We start from the raw sequence: 15,226 nt of genomic DNA, 5'->3' as shown, positions 1-15,226 counted from the left end.
GCTAAACAAAAATTACGTGGGACATTATAAATAAAACTACAGGGGTGCCTGGGTGGCTTAGTCTGTTGAGTGTCTGACACTTTATTTCTGTTCAGGTCATGATCACACGGTTGTGGGATCAAGCCTCACATCAGGCTCCATGCTCTGCTTAAGATTCTCTCTGCCTCTCTCCTTTCCTCCCTCTCTCCCACTGTCCCTCTCCCCCACTTCCACTCTCTTTAAAATAAAACAACAACAACAACAACAACAAACTACAAAAGTTACTGACTCAAATAGAGAGAATAGTAACAAGCACCATATTCAGGGTTTGAAACAGAGCATTTTAGATATGTCACCTTCCCTCCACTTGAATGTTCCCACACTAAAGCTCAACTTTTCTTTTTACTAAATTAAATGATTCTAAAGCTTACTTGGAATGGTAGGTATTCTCGAATGGCCAGTAAAATTGTGCAACAATAATAAAGTCAGACTTGCCCTACCAATATAATTGGTATAAATTGCCCCACCAATATGATACAAGAAAGGGACAATTATCAAAGTAAGATAAAACCAGTGCCAAAAATATACTCATAGATTAGTGAACTGAATTTGGAGGCCCAGAAACAGACCTGACAATTTATTTAAATTTAATATATTATAAAAGTGACATTTCAGAATAGTGGGGTAATGATGGATTATTCAAAAAGTGGCATTAGGTCCCTAGTTTGCTATCTGCGGGAACTGTATTAGTCTGCTTGAGCTGCTTTAACAAAATACTATAGACTGGATGGCTTAAACAGCAGAAATTTGTTCTTTTGCAGTTTGGGAGGCTGGGAAGTCCAAGGTCAAGGTACTGGCAAGGTAGGTTGCAATCTGAGGCCTCTTCTCTTGGTTTGAAGATGGGTGCCATCTCAGTGTGTGCTCACGTGACCTCTTCTCTTGTGTGTATGGGAAGAGAAAAGGAGCTCGTTGGCATTTTTTTCTAATAAAGGCACTGACCCTATCCTTATGACCTCACTCAACCGTAAATACTTCCATAAAGGCCCTATCTCTAATTATAGTCACTTTGGGGCTTCAACATAAATTTGAATTTGGCTGGGACGCCAAACACTCTTCCATAACAGGAACAAATCAAATGAGGTTTCTATTGCACGTGTTACACAGTGTGTAATTTTGGAAAAGTTACGCTTTGGCTTAAAGCAGAAGCAAAACTATTGAAATATTCAAAGAAAGGCGACTCTATACACAGTTTTGTGATTAAGTCTCTTTTATTTGCAAGCAACAAGTTCACCAGAATTGCTTTCTAAGTTAAAGAGATGGTGGCGGTGGTGATGGTGGTGGTGATGGCGATGACTATTGGAAGGATTCTGGAGTGTCTTTGGGAGTCCAAGGAAGGAGTGATTAGCCCAGTCTGTGGAAGTTTAGGAACCATCGTGTCTCTGACCATCGCAAAGTAAAGTGCCCAGAGGGATGCCTCTGAGCCACCCCGCTTAATATGGTTCAGGTGTAGCAACTCCCAGTGTCTGTTGCCCAATTCAAAATTCTAGATCTTGGCAAGATCATTTGATCAGGGAGCTGTGACCAGGTGGGCAGGCAGTGTCCTAGTAGACCTAGTTTCTGGGCTCTCACGTGAGTAAGGGGCGGTTCTCAACAAAGGAGAGTTCTAGACTAAGAAAAAAGATGTATGTTCCTTGATTCATTTAATGACACAAAAAACTTCAATGCTAAAACATGGTTTTTTTAAGTACAAAAGAACAAATAGATAAATTTACGACTTCATTGCAAGTTTTCTAAATAAAATGTTAACAGGTAGAACCAGAAATGCACCAAAGACATAATATATATGACCAAGCAAAGTTTTCCCATGGTGTTTCAATGCCAGGAAATATATTCACACGATCCATAAGGTCAAGAGGAGAACTGTATGATCATGTCAATAGTCACTGAAAAGGGCATTAAAAACCTTCAGCATTAATATACCTTTATTTGTTTAACAAGTAGTCATCGAGCACTTGCTCTCTGTCAAGTATTGTTCTAATTAATATACTGAAAACTCAAAGTAAAATGGGAATAGAAGGACACTACTTGAATCTAACAAAGACTATTTATAAAAAACCATAGCAAATAGTATTCTAAATGGTTGCAATACTAAAACCATTTTGAGGGGCGCCTGGGTGGCGCAGTCAGTTAAGCGTCCGGCTTCAGCCAGGTCACGATCTCGCGGTCCGTGAGTTCGAGCCCCGCGTCGGGCTCTGGGCTGATGGCTCAGAGCCTGGAGCCTGTTTCCGATTCTGTGTCTCCCTCTCTCTCTGCCCCTCGCCCGTTCATGCTCTGTCTCTCTGTGTCCCAAAAATAAATAAACGTTGAAAAAAAAAAATTTAAAACCATTTTGATTAAAATCAGAAACTCGCCAGCACGTTACTTCTTAACATTGTCTTGAAGGATTTATCAAATACGATAATATAAGGAAACTAGCAACAATTTTGGAAAAGAACAGTTAGAGCTATATATATCCTTATGCTGATAACATGATGGACCACCTAGAAAAACCTAAGTCTCAAATAACAACTTCTAAAATTAATAGGGGACATTCATGTGAGGAACTTACCTCATCAGAAATACATATAAAGTAAGTACCTTTCTTGCTCTAGAAACGAGCATCTAGAATGGAATATATATGAAAAAAGTGAAAACAAAAATTGTTAAAAGCCGTAAAACAAGATTTGAATGACCGTAAAAGCCTATTCCACTTGAGGAAGGTTTAATATCATACCTGTCAAATAATATAAAACTTCATTGCAGTTCCTATTAGAATTCCAACAGGGTTCCACTTTGATTTCTGCGCCAGATAAAAAGATCTTAAGATTCATATGCAACAATAAGGTCCAAGAAGACACGAACAAAAAAATTTAAAAAAAAATTTTTTTTTCAACGTTTATTTATTTTTGGGACAGAGAGAGACAGAGCATGAACGGGGGAGGGGCAGAGAGAGAGGGAGACACAGAATCAGAAACAGGCTCCAGGCTCCGAGCCATCAGCCCAGAGCCCGACGCGGGGCTCGAACTCACGGACCGCGAGATCGTGACCTGGCTGAAGTCGGACGCTTAACCGACTGCGCCACCCAGGCGCCCCCAAAAAACTTTTTAAAAAAGTGAGGAAAAGAACGGTGATGAAGGGCTTGCCTTCCAGATACTACAAGGCACTGAGAAGTCGTTATAGCTATGTAATTATGATACTGGTGAGAAATGACAAAGAAAACAATGTAACAGACTAGGGAATCCCAAAATAGATTCTGGATTCTGTGAGATTTTCTTAAGTGACAAATATGGTAGTTTAATGAATGAAACCTATTGAATTTAAATATTTAGCAACCTGAAAGAAAATAAAAACGGATCTCTGTCTTAAACCATATTAAGAAATAATTCCAGCTGCGTTAAGTCCTTACATGTAAAAACAGAACAAAAATCTTGCAAGAAAATCCAAGATAGTGAGGGAAAGGCTTTTAACCAAGTCTGGGAACCTAATCAACATGCTTGACTGTATAAAAATTAAAGCCTTTGTAAGTAAAAATGCCTGAAACAAAGTCAATTTGACACAGAATATATTTGTTTTAAATTTTTTTTAACGTTTTATTTATTTTTGAGACAGGGAGAGACAGAGCATGAACAGGGGAGGGTCAGAGAGAGGGAGACACAGAATCGGAAACAGGCTCCAGGCTCTGAGCTGTCAGCAGAGCCTGACGTGGGGCTCGAACTCACGGACTGCGAGATCACGACCTGAGCCGAAGTCGGCTGCTTAACCGACTGAGCCACCCAGGCGCCCGACACAGAATATATTTGTAATGATTTGTATTTGATTGACTCCAAAATACCATTTATGTTAAAATACACCATTATGTATGTACCACTAATACAGAAAAATTCTGCAATTAAAGTAATGCACAATGCTTTCTTATAGCTCAGAATTTTATGTTATACTTAATGAAAGAGCTCTTTAGACTATTTTTAGACACTGATTTTTATCACATCTGATGCTGCTGTGTTTCTGTGCCTTTATGAACATGATAGTTTTTTTTTTTAATTTATTTTTAAGACAGAGAGAGACAGAGCATGAGTAGGGATGGGGCAGAGAGAGAGGGAGACACAGAATCCGAAGCAGGCTCCAGGCTCTGAGCTGTCAGCACAGAGCCGGACGAGGGGCTCGAACTCACAAACTGTGAGATCATGACCTGGGCTGAAGTCGGCCGCTCAACCAACTGAGCCATCCGGGCGCCCCAAACATGATAGCTTTTTTCATTGTAATGCCAAATCACTTTGTAACTTAAGACATTTAGAATAGTACTCAAATTCAACACATCTAATACCACTAATGCACATAACTGATGCCTGGGCAATCACAGTCGATGACAATATCTTAACTACTGATCTCAGGTTAGCTTCAGGCCACTAAAAGAGGTGGAAGCAGGAGGAGAAAAAATAACCTGATAGGACAATGGGCAAAGGATATAATTAGATAATCCACAGAAGAGAAATCCAAATAGCACGCATATGGAAAATAGCCAAACGTGCAAGTTAAAAGTAATAACGAGATGCCACTTTATACCCAAGTTGGTCAAAAATTAGAACTATAACAGTGACTGCAAGTAGGAATTCAGGGAGAGAATATTCCCATACACTGCTAACAGAAGCGTGCACCAGCCTTTTGGAAAGCAAGCTGGCAATATTTCTCTCTCTTTTTTAAAAATGGTTTTATTATTTATTTTTGAGACAGAGAGAGACAGAGCATGAGCAGGGGAGGGGCAGAGAGAGGGGGAGACACGGAATCCAAAACAGGCTCCAGGCTCTGAGCTGTCAGCACAGAGCCCGATGCGGGGTTCGAACTCACGAACCGTGAGATCACGAGCCAAAGTCAGACGCTTAACCGACTGAGCCACCCAGGTGCCCCAAGCTGGCAATATCTCTTAAAATAAAAAAATATAGACTCCTTTTTTTTTTTAACGTTTATTTATTTTTGAGAGAGAGAGAGAGAGAGCATGAGAAGGGGGAGGAGCAGAAAGAGAGGAGAACAGAGGATATGAAGCAGGTTCTGTGCTAACAGCAGAGAGCTCCACGCAGGGATTGAACTCGTGAACCGTGAGATCATGACCTGAGCGGAAGTCCAGCCACCCAGGTGCCTCTAGATTTCTTTTGACAAAGCATTCCCACTCCCGAGGATCTATCCCTTGAAAGCAAAAGCGCTGTTACAAAGGACAACTGGAGAACTGTTTCCATATGCAGAAAATAGGAAAGTAAATGCCGACGACTATAGAAACGGCTGAATGATAATACACCCACACACCAAGGGCTTCGACAAGAATTAATTAGAGCTATACATCACTTGGCAGGATTTCCATGAAGTAGTTTTAAGTGAGACAGTATTAGATTAAACCATATGAGCTTCCTGATATTTAGTCATTTTTAACATACAGAAAGGCAATTTCATATGTTTTAGCCTAATAATTATCCCATAAATATGTATATTCACGTGTGTGTGTGTATATGCGCATACATGTTAGTGAGGATTATCTGAATATAGAGAAAAATACATACTGTTGTTAACATGTACAAATGAAACAAAAGGCATATAACATGATCTAAAAGCAAGCTAGTATCTCATAACACTGAGCTTGAACTGGGGACTTATGCCAAACGATGTTGGCTGTATCATATTGAAGGTCTCAAATCCCTTTTTTAAAAAAAAATTTTTTTTAAGTAGGCTCCATGCCCAACATGGGGCTTGAACTCATGATCCAGGATCAAGAATCAGATGCTCTCTACCCACAGAGCCTGCCAGGTGCCCCTCAAATCCCTTTTTTATTTCAACAAATGTATTAAAAAAAGAGAGAGAGAACAAATTTGTCTACTGTAAATAGGAAAGCAGCAGTGCCACAAAATATGATAAAAATATTAAATCCAATACATTAAATTTTTAAATAAAACAATGAAAATAAGTGATGATAAATCCAATTTCTAAAGTACATACCTGAAAATAAGTCTCAATGCAAAGAATAGAATCGTTTTTCAACTTAAAAGGGGAGATATATTTAGGTTGCTGCCACTTACTTAAAAAAAAAAGTTTGGGGGCGCCTGGGTGGCGCAGTCGGTAAGCGTCCGACTTCAGCCAGGTCACGATCTCGCGGTCCGTGAGTTCGAGCCCCGCATCAGGCTCTGGGTTGATGGCTCGGAGCCTGGAGCCTGTTTCCGATTCTGTGTCTCCCTCTCTCTCTCTGCCCCTCCCCCGTTCATGCTCTGTCTCTCTCTGTCCCAAAAATAAATAAAAAACATTGAAAAAAAAATTTAAAAAAAAAAAGTTTGGGCTTTTGTATTAATAAGAGGTTTCCATTTTTCAGTATGGATGTGAGCCAGCACTGGAAATCCATGCATAGCGTATAAGGGCAAGATACTTAACTGTATTCTCTGATGGAGCTAGACGGTCACCAAAATTATTAGAAATTTTTGTTTAATAAACGATTATTTCCATAAGACATCTAATACAATATCTAGAAATGGTTCTTCAAACTATGCCAGGCTATTTGCTTATGTATACAAAGATGCTGGGGAAAGAACTCATCTATTCATCTCTGCCATTAGATTCAGAAAACCCTTATGAAGACACTTTATGAAGTCTTTCCAAAGTCTCTTCGCAATCTTCAAAATACAGACTCAAGGAGTAGTTCAGAGGAGTTGGTAACCGTATCATCCAAAGAAAAGGCCCCAGCTCACCCTTTTAAAGAGGTATGCCCCACAACTCCGGTTACACAACCTTCATACACTTGATCTCTCAAGTGGAAAACAGGTTTAGATCTTCCCTTGCAGGACTGGATTTCGATTGTTTGCACGGGCAACGTTGTGAAAGGAAAAAATAAGCAGTTCAGCCAGCGAAATCGAGTTGACTTGGGAATAGCAGAAAAACTGTAATTCAGGACAAGCAAACTGTGGTGAACCACAGGCGAGTCCAAAGTACAAAGGCGGAGAGAGCGTCCTTTTACGGAGGAAAGAAGGAAGCCGGGACGGTTGTTTTGAACAAAAGTTCACTGGAGGAAAATGAGAGTTCTAGCCGTGGTACCTTCTCACTGACTTGCAGGAGGCGGAAGTGGTTACGCCCTCTCACCGACTGCTTGCTGTTGCCAGGCCACAAGGAAATCTTCCTTCTTCCTGCTGGACGATGCAAGCTGTGACTAGGGGTGCTCAAGTAAGAGCCCTCCCCTCCTGGCCTCTCAACTCCACTTTTTGAGTTAGGTTTCCTTAACGCATTTTCACAAAGTGATACGTGGCTCTTGAGCCAATGCTGTTATGCACGTGCTCTCACAAAAGTGCATGTGTTCCAGAAAGATGAAGCCATTTCATCATCCCGATGAGACAAGCGGGGGATTCTTCAGCAGAAAAGCCAATGAGCTTCTGCATGAAACAGAAACTGTTTGAAATCATTGCCCATCTCTTAACGGAACTGAGAAAAAGGGAGAATTCAGTGACCCACTCTCATATAAACTGACCACCTGAACAGCTTCATCAGGTATTTGTCACAAATGTTCGTCCTCAGGTTCTCCTCATGCATAGTCAGTATATTTTCTTCAAGCCACCATAACTGTTCATATTTTCATTCCAATTTTCAGTCTTTTAGAAATACCTTCTTTTTTTTTTTTTTACCCCAGATTTATGATAGGGTCACGAGGAAATTAACATTATCAATACAGAGTCAGGCTCAATACCAACTGACAATTATAGAGTCTTCTACGCATTATTGGTAGCAAATGATTGTCAACTTCCAGCAGGAGAACGTTGAAGAGAATGCAGAAAAAATCCATGTTGGCACTCAGCATCATCTGTGCCCTCCACGCTTCCAAGCATTTAGGATGGAAAACGTAGTTACGGTAGTTAATGCTGTTGGTGTCTTGCGCATGTCCTTCAGACCTTCCAGTGTGTTCCAGTGGACGTCAGCTGCCAATGTCTGCACCTCTGCGCCTGAAGCTGGGCTGCCTCAAATGTCCGGGACTGACACTGACTACCCTCCCACCCCCCACCCCCCCTCAAACCAGGACTCTTGGTAGTTGGTAAGAGAATGCCCAGCCTGCTCACCACTAGGTGGCATCATTCTGAGCTTTGTATTTTGCAGTCCCAGAGTTTCAGTGAGACTGAGCTCCAGTCTCCCACAGTGGTAACCGGCTTAATACTATGCACTTTACTGGCTCTCTTCCTTTGCCTGTATTGTTTCTTCTACTTGCCTACAGGTATTTCCTGTATCCCCTAAATAAACTGCTTGCACATCAATCCTCGTTTCAGAGTCTGCTTTGGAGCGGCCCCGGATGAGTCACTGGAAGCATGAACAACGATCCTGGAAGTTATACAGTCCTTGTAAGGTGAATTATCGTGCCCTACCAGACTATGTTAGCCTCATCCCAAGCAATATTAATCTTAAAATTCCATATTTGATGTCCCAGTTATGGTTCTTCAAATACAAAGTACAAGTAGATACCTAGCCACTTCATCAAGCTATCTACATTTATCATTTGTGTATAATTTGTGAAGGTAGGATACACTTCAATCAAACAGTTAAAAAGATGAATACATAACTACTAGAATTGCCTTTCCAAGCCGCAGTCACCCCTGGCTCTGAGCTTCTACTTCCAGTGAATGCCTTCAGTTTATAAATTATCTCACCACTCCACTTAAATAATCCAGAATTTTGCTGGAGTCCTTCTTTCTGCTCGGGGAACAACCTTCACTAACACATGAGAGGGCAGAGCAGTTATTCTCTCTTCTCTGGAAGAAGCTCCAGAGTTTTGTGTTTCTTTGCAACTACTGGTTTCGCTAGGGGTGGGTTCTCAAAACTATTTAATGCCCCTTCTCCATTCTGGGAAACCATAGGATAGAGCAAAGCCATCTTCATTTTGCTTTTCTTAAGCCTCCACAAAATGAGTAAGTCAGACACTATAGTTTTGTGACACTTTTTATGGGAGAGTCAGAAAGCTTCAGGACTCAGTTTGTCATTAACTTGAACTCTCTTAAAGAGAACGTACTTGACAACATGGGACTTCTCAAAGACTGTGGTCACAACCCACATCCTACAGGTGCCTCTAAGTTTGCAATTCCCTCCCCTGAAAAAACGACACACCTTCACAAAAAAGGGTCTCACCCCTGGCCTTTCTGCTTTCCCAGCCTTTGTCTTCTGGTCTTACAGGCTAGTTAAAGGGAACAGATGAAATGCCCCACTCCCTCCTCACAAGACCCCATCATAACACAGAGAAAGGGATTTGGAACCAAAGCCATAAACTCACAGGGACAAACTGAATAGAGGGGGAAAAAAAAAAACAATAAAATTTTGGAAACTAGAAAATGGATGAATGATGACAGACTTGTGAGTTTCGCAAAGGCTGGATCCTGCGCGAGCAGTGGAGAAAGCCAAGAAGCAACCCAATATATATCACAGAATCCCAAAAAGAAAAAAAAAAATTGGTTGCCTGGGGAACCTCTGAAAATGGGGAGTGAAAGTGAGGCTAAAAAAAAAATATTGATTGCAAATCTGCTGCAGGAGCAGTTAGATTTCCAGCACCCCCCCCCCCACAGTATCTAGTCAAGTGACTGTCCTTCTTTTAGCTTTCTGCGGGAGAGTGGAAGACTAGTCTCAGGAGAGGGTAAAACAGAGAAGACTCTGAACTGAAGGACACCAGGCACAGTGGAAGCAGTGGAAGAGGAAAGGGTAAGGACACATGAAAATGTACACACTGAACTTAAGACTCCCAACCTTCTTTCCAGAATGCTTCCAACCAGGTCCATACTCCCTGGGCAACACATGTGAAAAAACACTTCTCCAGTGACTCCAATTGGCTTATGAGAATAAGATCTAAGTCGATTGACACTGACGGTTTCCCAGGGATATGGCCCAGGCAGACCACCACTCAGTTCATGATGGGTAGCTGTGGTCCCATGGCACCTAGGGTCTCATGATCTGGGATTCAATACCAACCAGAGCCAGGTAGGAAAATAATTACTTGCCCAAGAGGGCATAGCTTTGAAAACCATAGTTGCCTCCTTGGTGGTTCTTTCATTGGAACTGTAAGAGTCCCCACGCAGAATCCTGATCTGCTACTGATGTACAGAATCTTAAGGGCCAAGGGCAGAGCTGCCTAGAGCCTGAACTAGGAGAAACCTCTTTTATTCTGGGCTCTTTTCAGGAGGCCACTTTTCAGGTCAGTCCAATAATTGGCTGGGCCAATACACCCAACCACAATATATGTGCTTAACAAATCCAAAGAGACTCACCAAGTACTGTACTTCTCTCTTGATACAGAGGCTAGAGAGTTCAGGACTTTAAAAGGGTTATCCCTTGGAAACCAATTTGACAATACATTTCACATTAAAAAAAATAATAAAAGGGTTATCCCTGAGGCGCCTGGGTGGCTCAGTCAGTTAAGCATCCGACTTCTGCTCAGGTCATGATCTCGTAATTCATGAGTTCGAGCCCTGTGTCAGGCTCTGTGCTGACAGCTCAGAGCCTGGAGCCTGCTTCAGATTCTGTGTCTCCCTCTCTCTGTGCCCCTCCCCAACTCATGCTCTGTCTCTTTCTCTCTCAAAAATAAATAAAAAAAATAATAAAAGGGTTATCCCAACATGCCTCAAATGATTTATTGATGTAGCTGGATTCCCTATATATTAGATTATATTACAGATTGCCTATTACTTCCTGCTTAAAACAACAAGAATCATGTACTATCTCTCATAGTTCCCATGAATCAGGAATTTAGACAGGGTGCACAGTGAAGACAGTTTGTCTTTGCTCTGTGACATTGGGATCCTAACAGAGAAACTCGAAGGCAAAGAGCTGGAATCATCTAAAGGTGTATTCATTACCAAATATGGTGTCTGAGTTTGAAGGAAAAGAGTCCTGAGTGGGGTGACGAGTGGTAAGCCATGGTGCCCTTTTATAACCTAGCCTCAGAAGTCATACTGGGTCATATCTGCTGCCTTCTATTGGTCAAGGCAGTTATAAAGGCCTACTCATTCAAGGGGAGAAGAAATAACCCCACCTTTCAATAGAAGAATTCCAATGTCACCTTATAAGATAAACATGTGGAATGGGATATGCATTGGTGCGGCCATCTCTGGAAAATACAATCTACCATAGTGATGGAGTCCAAGCCTCTATAGACTAGATTATGGCAGAGATCCACCATATTCTCCATCTGCTGGACCAGCTAGACTGACAAGTTAAAAATGAACATGTAATAGGAATCATCACTGCTGCATCTGTTATGCCTCTCTGGTCACACTCATCTCCACAGTTCCCCCGGGCATGTAGTACTGTTACTGACTCATTATTTTGGTAGGGAGAAGCTCTGGGAAAAGTGTCCTCTTCTCCATTCATTTCTTAACAGTTCTTACTTCACAGGCCAGCAGAACAGTGTGTGAATTCCATCAGTTGCTAAAGACAGCTTTTCCCACTAGAGACTCAGGAACTTAGGGGAACTACTATAGGAGGCGGTTAAGGTTCCACTAGGCCTATGATGAGGTTGACTTGGGTCCAAACTCCATTACCTGATCCCCACGGGCTCCCACCCTAACATGCGGACAGTGACATTCTGGGCAGTTAGGAATTAGTGATAGCTAACAGCCAGTACCCAGATATCATCCAAGTTTTTGTATAGTTTCCCCAGTGTACTCAGATAAAATGGTAATGGGTCCCTTTGGGGAAAGCCAGGAGTAAGATACACATTATGGACTTACAGAGCTCTTACTAAGCTTCCTCCTCAAGGAAACCTGGCCTCCACATTATTCAGTAGGCTCTACGGCAGGTCTAACAATAGAATGCAGGGCTCCATTTCTACCGTGATGACCTCTGTCACCAAACGTGGAGAAATTTCAGCCATATCGTCATATAGGACTATAGTGTACTGCCATTTATCTGGGACTCTATCCTCAATTAATCACCTCCAAAGATCTTGGTATCCATTCTGACTACCATAAATTTCAGGCCAGTCACTGTTGAAGACTTCTATTTTGGAATATCCCAACTCCACCAAAAATAGGAACTACACATTGCTAGCATTCTTGACCTACAGGGAACATCTACTAAGTCATGTTTTAATGATTCTAGTACTTCTGTAACAAAATATGCCTCATGCCTTTGGTAAAGGGAAGGTCTTCGGGGTTCTTCCAGGGACAGTTTGGGGGAAAGGGGTGACATATTTGGTAATTCATTTCAGAATCCTTGAGTCTTGGATTCTTTTCTCCATATTATACAAAGAAATTCCATCATCTCAGCTTCTTGGGATTGGTCAATATTATGTTTAGTTTTGTCTACTAAAAACATGCCCAGATGCTAGACGAAGGGCATTATTTTTTTTGTTTTTAATATATGAAATTTATTGTCAAATTGGTTTCCATACAACACCCAGTGCTCATCCCAACAGGTGCCCTCCTCAATACCCATCACCCACCCTCCCCTCCCTCCCACTCCCCATCAGCCCTTAGTTTGTTCTCAGTTTTTAAGAGTCTCTTATGCTTTGGCTCTCTCCCACTCTAACCTCTTTTTTTTTTCCCCTTCCCCTCCCCCGTGGGTTCTTGTTAAGTTTCTCAGGATCCACATAAGAGTGAACACATATGGTATCTGTCTTTCTCTGTATGGCTTATCTCACTTAGCATAACACTCTCCAATTCCATCCACGTTGCTATAAAGGGCCATATTTCATTCTTTCTCATTGCCACGTAGTACTCCATTGTGTATATAAACCAAATTTCTTTATCCAAGAAGGGCATTAAATCTAAAATCTGTGGTGCATCCATGTCAATACATACCACTATACTATAAATTATATCTTTCTCTTCTTGATTGAACACCTTAATATTTTCATACTAATGCATCTTATTTTTGCCAATTACTGTATAAGTCCCTTCTTCTGGGTATCTTTTGCTCCCTGGAGTGATAAGATGTACCCCAAATAAACTATGAGATATTCCTGCCAACATATTTAACCTGAATCTAATTGGTCCTCTAGACCTAATTTCCAGTTTCCAGGTAGATAAATAATGTAGAAATTTTTGGGTGCCTGGGTGGCTCATTTGGTTAAACATCCAACTCTTGATTTCAGTTCAGGTTGTGATTTCATGGTTTGTGAGATGGAGCCCAGTGTCAGGCTCTGTGCTGACAGCCCAGAGCCTGCTTCGGATTCTCTCTTCCCTTCTCTATCTGCCCCTCCCCTGTGCTCTCTCCCTCAAAATAAATAAACAAGCTTTCTTTAAAAAAAAAATGTAGAACTTTCCAACAATTGGATTGAGTCCTTCAAAAAGTCAATGGCATGGGGGGGGGAGGGGAGAAGTTGACACGCCTTCAAACTAAAAGAAATCAAGTAGACATAGTAATCAAATGCAATGGTTAAAAAAAAAGCAACAAAGGACATTCTTGGGATAAGTGGCAAAAGTTGAAAATGGACTGAATTTTAGGTGATACGGAATTATTAATTTACAATGGTATGAAAATGGCATTGTGGTTAGATAGATAGGAGACTATATCATTCTTAGGAAGTGCATGCTCAGATATTTAGGGGGGGAAGCATCACTACGTCGGCACCATACTTTCAAATAAAAGTGAAAAATGTGTTCAGTGTTAAGTTTGTGAGATTCCTCTATGTGGTTATATAGAACTGTAGTTTGATAATATCCACTGCTGTTTAGTATTCTATTGTATGAGTATATCCCAGTGTATTCATTTTTCTGCCGATGGACGTTTGGGTAGTTGTATCCATTTATACTCCCACCAACTGTGCAGGAGAGTTCCCCTTGCCCACGTTCTTGTCAACACTTGGATTACCTTTTTCCATTTTAGCCATTCTGGTAGGTGTTCAGTAATGTCTCATTATGGTCTTATTTGTATTTTCCTAATTACTCGTGAGATTGGGCATCTCTTCATATATTTGTTAGTTATTTGGATATCCCCTTGAAGTGGCCAATCAGGTCTCCATTGCCTAGTTTTTGCTAGGTTGTCTGTCTCTTTCTAATTTTGTAGGAGTTCTTCATATACTCTGGATACAAGTCCTTAATCATGCGTTTCAAATATATTCTTATTCTGTGGCAAGCCTGTCCACTGGCTTAATGGAATCTTTTGACAAACAGTTCTTAGTTTTAATCTAGTCAACTGTATAAACCTCATTATGATTAGTGCTATTCAGTTTTTTCCTTCTACCACAAATATTCTCTCATATGACCTTTTCGGAGCCTTATCATTTTGCACTTCACATTTAGATGTGCAATCCACCTAGAGTTCATTTTTGTTATGGTGTGAGGTAGAGGGTCAACTTTCACTTTTTTCTAAATGTATATCTAATGTCCCAGCATCCTTTATTTGGACAACTTTCCTTTCACTACTCTGCATTGCCACTTTCATAAATCAACGTGCCTGGGGCTGTGACTGGGCTCTATATTCAACTGTGTTGATCTATCTATTCTGCACCAATTCCACACTTACTCTAGTTTCAGAATAAATCTTAAAATCTGGTAGTGTAATCTCTCCAAATGTTTGTTCTTTTTCCAAAATTATCATGCTATTCTAGGTCCTTTGCAATTCCAGATAAATTTTAGAATCAGACTGTCAGTTTCTACAAAAAAGCCTGATGGAGATTGTTTTATGCACTGAGGGTAGATCATCTCTTTCCCCTTGAAGTTCTATAAATGTCTGCTTTATTTTGAGGCTGTTAAAAATGCATACTGGTTTAGAATTATATTTTCCTTGTGAATTGAACTGTTAGTTATTACAGAAATCCTCCGTTTCTAATACTGCTTTCTGCCTTAAAGTCTATTTTGTCAATATATTGACCTCTGCTCACTTTTGATTATTTGCTTGATCTTTCTTTTTCCATTCTTTCATTTTAAACATTTTCCTGTCCTTATGCTTCTGGCAAGACTCAAAAAGACCTTCACTGAAGGAACATCCAAAGGATACACTTCAGTTTAAGGCAAGTGGTCTTAGAAGAAAAAAGGTCTAAAAAGCAAGAGAATGGATTTTAATTATCCAATCTGACAATCTCAATATTTTGAATATTCCACTTATTGTATTATTAATTCTATTCTACTTTTCTATTTTAGAAATAGAATTTTCTATTTTCTATTTTAGAATAGAGAGAGAGAGACAGAGAGACAGAGAGACAGAGAGAGACAGAGAGAGAATGCGAAGCAGGCTCCAGGCTCTGTCAGCACAGAGCTCGACGTGGGGCTCGAAC

Source organism: Prionailurus bengalensis, chromosome C1 (genome assembly GCF_016509475.1).
Source record: "Prionailurus bengalensis isolate Pbe53 chromosome C1, Fcat_Pben_1.1_paternal_pri, whole genome shotgun sequence".
Classification (NCBI taxonomy): domain Eukaryota; kingdom Metazoa; phylum Chordata; class Mammalia; order Carnivora; family Felidae; genus Prionailurus; species Prionailurus bengalensis.
Note: the sequence above shows the minus strand (reverse complement) of the source record.